Source organism: Rhinopithecus bieti, unplaced genomic scaffold (genome assembly GCF_001698545.2).
Source record: "Rhinopithecus bieti isolate Rb0 unplaced genomic scaffold, ASM169854v2 scaffold_12049, whole genome shotgun sequence".
Taxonomy (NCBI): domain Eukaryota; kingdom Metazoa; phylum Chordata; class Mammalia; order Primates; family Cercopithecidae; genus Rhinopithecus; species Rhinopithecus bieti.
Genome location: NW_016807278.1, coordinates 2283198 through 2289203, shown reverse-complemented (window position 1 = coordinate 2289203; position 6006 = coordinate 2283198).

Here is a 6006-nt window from a genome sequence, read left to right as displayed (position 1 = left end):
CAGAAAGAGAATGGTGAGGAGGATGGAGGCAGTGGTGCTGGCTGGGCCCAGAACTCCAAAGGCAGAGCTGAACACTTCCACTGGGAAGTGGGGGTTTTGGCCTCTTGGGCTGGGAAAATCCTGGCCGGCAGTGTCTGTTTATCAGGGAAGCTGAGTCACACTGAAACCTATCTCTTAAAAAGCTCTGCTATTTCTAGGATTCCATCCGGTCAAAGCCAGCCCCAGACTCTTTCCTCTTCCCTGGGGAATTCCTTTGGGGGTGGAGAGATAGAGGGGACAGACTGGCCTTTTCCTAGACACAGAAACCTGAACTCTGAGTTTTGCCCATTTATGGACCTGAAATCCCCTCCCCACCTAGGATGACTCATCCCCCAGCTTGACCCAACGGCCCCTAGAGAGGGGAAAGGGTGAAACTGAGACGGTGGGATTAGCTCAGGGAGGGGGTTGGAGGCTGGAGAGAGAAAGGAAAAGACAACTGAAAAGGATGGGGAATTCCTTTGCAAAGAGATGGTGAGGAGAGGATTTCAGAGCCAAAAAGAGGCAGAATGAGAAAGTGACAAAGATTTCATCCCAGAGGGAAGCTGCATGCCTGGCAGAGTAAAACTATTCCAGGTTAAGGTAGGTTCAGGCCCTCACCTTGAGTAAATTCTGGAACTTTAGTGTGATCAGAGTCACTTGCCGTGCTTGTGAAAATGCAGAGATTGCCGTGCCCTCACTGGGCTGCGCTCCGATTCCAGGCTCCTTCAGGGATCTGAAGTAGAAAGTTCTGAAACACAGAAAGAATATTGAGTGGGAATCCTTCTCCCAGCCTGGGGCCTCTGCTGTATAAAGCGACTCACAACCCCTCTGTAGGGGCCAATGTCAGAGGCAGAGCCCTGGTCTAAGGGCGACTTCTCTAACCTTCTTATAAAAATCTGTGAAAGACTTTGGCCAGGCCCAGTGGCTCAAGCCTGTGATCCCAGCACTTTGGGAGGCCGAGGCAGGTGGATCCTTGAGGTGAGGAGTTCGAGACCAACCTGGCCAACATGGCAAAACCCTCTCTCTACTAAAAATACAAAAAAATTAGCTGGGCATGGTGGTGTGCACCTGTAGTCCCAGCTACTGGAGGAGCAGGGTGTGCTGAGGTGGGAGGATCGCTTGCCCTCAGGAGGTGGAGGCTGCCGTGAGCTGAGATTGCACCACTGCACTCCAGCCTGGGCCACAGAGTGAGACCCTGTGTCAAAAAAAAAAAAAAAAAAAAAAAAAAAAAAAGACTTTATTGGGTGGAGAAAGCCAGTCCCCACCAGGCAAAACATGCGTCCTCATGGCCGCACTGCCCACCTCCTCACATAATCATATCAGACAAGCTTTGGAAAGAACTGCTCTCTGCTTTCCCAGTCAATACAATCCTAGAATCTTTACAGATGGAAGGGACTTCTTCAGGTGTCATCTGGCTGGATTTTCCACCTGAAGCAGAAATTCCTTCTAGCAACAGCCCCCACATCTCTATCTCCAACCCAAATCTCTCAAACTCCAGGCTCCTCATACCACTTATCTTTACCTGGAGGCCTAAGAGCCTCTAACTTCACCTCACACCTCCTCCATCTGCAGGCCTTCCCCAACCCAGCTAATGGACACTCCACCCTCCAAGTTTCTCACGCCAAAGGCCGTGGAGTGATTTTTGGTTTCCCTCTTTCTTTTATACCCTACATCTAATCTATCAGGAAAGCCTGTTGGCTCTAGCTACAGAATATGTCAGAAATCTGACAGCTTGTCATTTCTTTGCTACAGACTCCAGTCCAAGCCCCTCTCCAGAATTGGACAACCTCTTTCCAGAATTGGACGACATTGACCCTCCCATGGCTACTCTCAACAAGCAGAAGAATTTTTTTTTAATTCTATCTAAAAAAAAATGTCATTCCTTTGCTCAGAATTTCTTGGTGGTTTGCAATTTCATTCTGAATAAAAGCCACAGCCCATATAATGGTTCACAAGGCCCTGTGTAATCTACCTTCCCCACCCTTCTTACCTCTCCTGACACGTCTTCTGCTGCTGTCTCATTCACTCTGCTCCAGCCTCACTGGCTATTCTAGAACTTGTAACCTGCTATTGCTTTAAGGTCTTTGCATTGGTTGTTCCTTACACTCTGAACACTGTTCCCCCAGATAGCCACATAGCTAGTTCCACCTGCATCCCCTGCCACCAGGTCTTTGTTCAAATGCCACCTTCTCAGGAAGGCCTTCTCTGATCACCCTTATTTAAAATTTCATTTCTGTCTCCTCTCCATCCCCGTACCCCATCCTAATTATTAGTATTTTCCAAATTCTCATCATGACTATGTATTTGTTTATTTATTTTTTGAGATGGAGTCTTGCTCTATCACCCAGGCTGGAGTGCAGTGGCACTATCTTGGCTCACTGCAACCTCCGCCTCCTGGGTTCAAGCTATTCTCCTGCCTTGGCCTCCTGAGTAGCTGGGATTATGGGCATCCGCCACCATGCCAGGCATGGTGGAGCATGTTTGTAGTCCCAGCTACTTGGGAGCCTGAGGCAGGAGAATCACTTGAACCCAGGAGGTGGAGGTTGCAGTGAGCCTAGATTGCGGCACTGCACTCCAGCCTGGGTGACAGAGCGAGATTCAATCTCAAAAAAAAAAGAGAGAGAGCGTGAGTGGGAGAAGCCGAAGGGTGAGGGACAGGACTCGAATGGGAGGGGATGGAGGAGAGGAGGACACAGTGGAGGGACAGCCTGTACCTAAGGGAAGCACAGGGTGTGGAATGGGGAGGGAGGGAGAGGACACAGCCCTTTCCGCCAGTGCTGTCTCAGCAGAGACTGGGGGATGTGGACTTTCAGGAAAGGAGAGTCCTGACATCTGTGTCCGCCTGCATCTGCTTATGTAACCTCTTCTAAGCCAGGTGGAGGAAAGGGTGGGCAAGGTGAGGGGGTGGATGTGGGGGAAGCCTTCTGGGGAAAGAAAATCTGAGCTGCAAGAGAGTATCCATTTTATTGGTTCCAAAGAGACCTAGGTGAGGGGCTGTGGATCCCACCCTGCACAGCCCTTCCCCTCACCTGCCTGGACGCTTCATACCAAAAACATTCCAGAAACCAGGCTCACAGCGATGATGTGGGCCCCCAAGGGAGAAGGCTGGAGCTGCAGGAATATTTAGTGCCACATCAGTGCTTCGGGAATGTGAAGAACCCAGACGATGGCGAGGGGTGGGGGAGGTGGGGAAGCAGTTTTAAGACACAGGAAAGGGCCTTCTGCAACCAGGACCATGAAATCCTGGTAGGAATCCTTTCCCTGTCCTCAGCCCTTTCCCGGGGCAAGTCCAGGCAGTCCTCTGTGTGGAGGGAGGGAAACTGCAGCGGCATGTTAGTTCCCACCATCAAGATGACCCCTTCACCTCTCCCCCTGCCCCATCCCATCAGCTGCCTTGGACCCTCCTTGGGCAGATAAAGTGAGAGGGGAGACAGTGACCCAGAGCACTGTCGGGAAGCAACAGTCCCCTGCAAAGCACAATGCCCACACTCCAGTAGAGCTTCTAGAGGCGGACTTCAGCTCTTCGAGTCAGAATCTGAAGCCTGCTGACTGATAGCCCACACATGTCTTGAGGACAAGGATGGACCTAGGACAAAGGAAGAGTCCTGAGTCTCAGCTGAAGAGGCTGGGCACTTCTAAAGTAGGGGAAGGGGAGTGGGTGGGAATCACATAATAGACAACAGGGTTGATTTTTTGGAAAAGCGAATAGATGTACAGGACATGGCTCAGAGAGCAGGACCAGGACCATTGAGTGGGGGCTACTGAGACACTAGATTCAGCTTGATGAGGCAACCACCTACATAGGACGTTCATTCAGGCCGGGCGTGGTGGCTCACACCTGTAATCCCAGCACTTTGGGAGGCTGAGGCCGGCGGGTCACTTGAGGTCAGGAGTTCGAGACCAGCCTGGCCAACATGATGAAACCCAGTCTCTACTAAAATTACAAAAATTGGCCGGGTGTGGTGGCGTGTGCCTGTAATCCCAGCCATGCAGGAGGCTGAGGCAAGAGAGATGTGGAGATTGCAGTGAGCCGAGATCAAGCCACTGCACTCCAGCCTGGGGGACAGAGCAAGACTCTGTTTCAAAAGAAAAAAAAGTATGATGTTCATTCAGTCATTCAGTCATTCATTCAGTATTGACTGAGAGCCAACAATGTATATTGCTCCAGGCTCTGGAGATACATCTGTGAACAAAACTGAGATTTTTGTCTTATGGGGCATCCATTCTAGTGGAGAAAGACAAGTATAGTAAATAAGTAAATGATATAGTATATTAAAAGGCCATGGCCAGGCACAGTGGCTCAAGCCTGTAGTCTCAGCACTCTGGGAGGTCAAGGCGGGCAGGTCACTCGAGTCCAGGGGTTCCAGACCAGCCTGGGCAACATGTCGAAACCCTGTATCTACAAAAAAATGCAAAAGTTAGACCGGTGTGGTGGTTCACATCTGTAGTCTCAGCTACTCGGGAGGCTGAGGTGGGAGGATTGCTTGAGCCTGGGAGGTCAAGGCTGCAATAAACCAAGATTGTACCACTGTACTCTAGCCTGGGCAACAGAGTGAGAACCTGTCTCAAAAAAGAAAGAATAAAAATTAGTCAGGAATGGTAGCACACACCTGTAGTACCAGCTACTTGGGAGGCTGAGGTGGGAGGATTGCTTGGGCCTGGGAGGCAGAGGTTGCAGTGAGCAGAGATTGCACCACTGTATTCCAGTCTGGGCAACAGAGTGAGATGCTCTCTCATAAGCAAATAAATAAATAGACCTGGCATGGTGGCTCATGCCTGTAATCCCAGCACTTTGGGAGACAGAAGCAGGCAGGATCACCTGAGGTCAGGAGTCCGAGACCAGCCTGGCCAACATGGTGAAACCCTGTCTCTGCTAAAAATACAAAAATTAGCTGGGCATTAATTTTTTTTTTTCTTTTTTCTGTATTTTTAGTAGAGACGGGGTTTCACCATGTTGGCCAGGCTGATCTCGAACTCCTGACCTCAGGTGATCCACCCACCTTGGCCTCCCAAAGTGCTGGGATTACTGGCATGAGCCACCATGCCCGGCCTCACTCTCTTCTTTCTTAGCTTTCTCTCAGGGCTTGTGGAGACTAGGAAAGGGCACTTCAGAAATTGGCATATTCCTTGTGCCTGCAAAAGAACCTGGCATATAATGGATGCTCATATAATAAATATGGCAGAGAATAAATATTTATAAATAAACCTGGCATATAAATTTATAGTTCCTACACTTACATTCTTTTATTCAATTCTCTAAACCCCATGCAGTTCACGTGAGTCTGTGGGATGTCAAACCTGGGTCTGAGGTCTGATTTCCCCATTTGCTATCAAGTTCTTTTTTTTGAGACAGAATCTTGTTCTGTCGCCCAGGCTGGAGTGCAGTGGCACAATCTTGGCTCACTGCAACTTCCGCCTCCCAGGTTCAAGGTTTTTTCCTGCCACAGCCTCCCAAGTAGCTGGGCCTAGAGGTGTGAGCCACCATGTGTGGCTAATTTTTTATATTTTTAGTAAAGTCAGGATTTCACTGTGTTGGCCAGGCTGGTCTCGAGCTCCTGACAAGCGAAGCTTCTGTCTCGGCCTCCCAAAGTGCTGGGATTACAGATGTGAGCCACTGCGCCTGGCTTACTTGGTGATTTTGAGTCTTCATTTCTTTTATAAAATGAGAATGATAAAAATAGTACTGACCTAACAAGGCTACCGTGAGCATTACGTGAGGTAAGACACCTAAGGGGCTTGACCCATAGCACTTCATGAATGGTAGCCCCTATTATTATCTCCCAAGATGCAATTCTTTCCATCATCCAAACTCCTTTCAACAGGATCTGAACCAGTAACAATTTCTCATTGAATTTATTGCATGCTACCTTACCCCTAGTCTGTAACCTCCTTGAGGCTAAGATCTCTTTTTGTTTTTGTTTTTTTGTTTTTTGCACCAGGGATACAGCAATTACTTCTGTCTTCTACTAAGCTTAGCACACAAAAAGG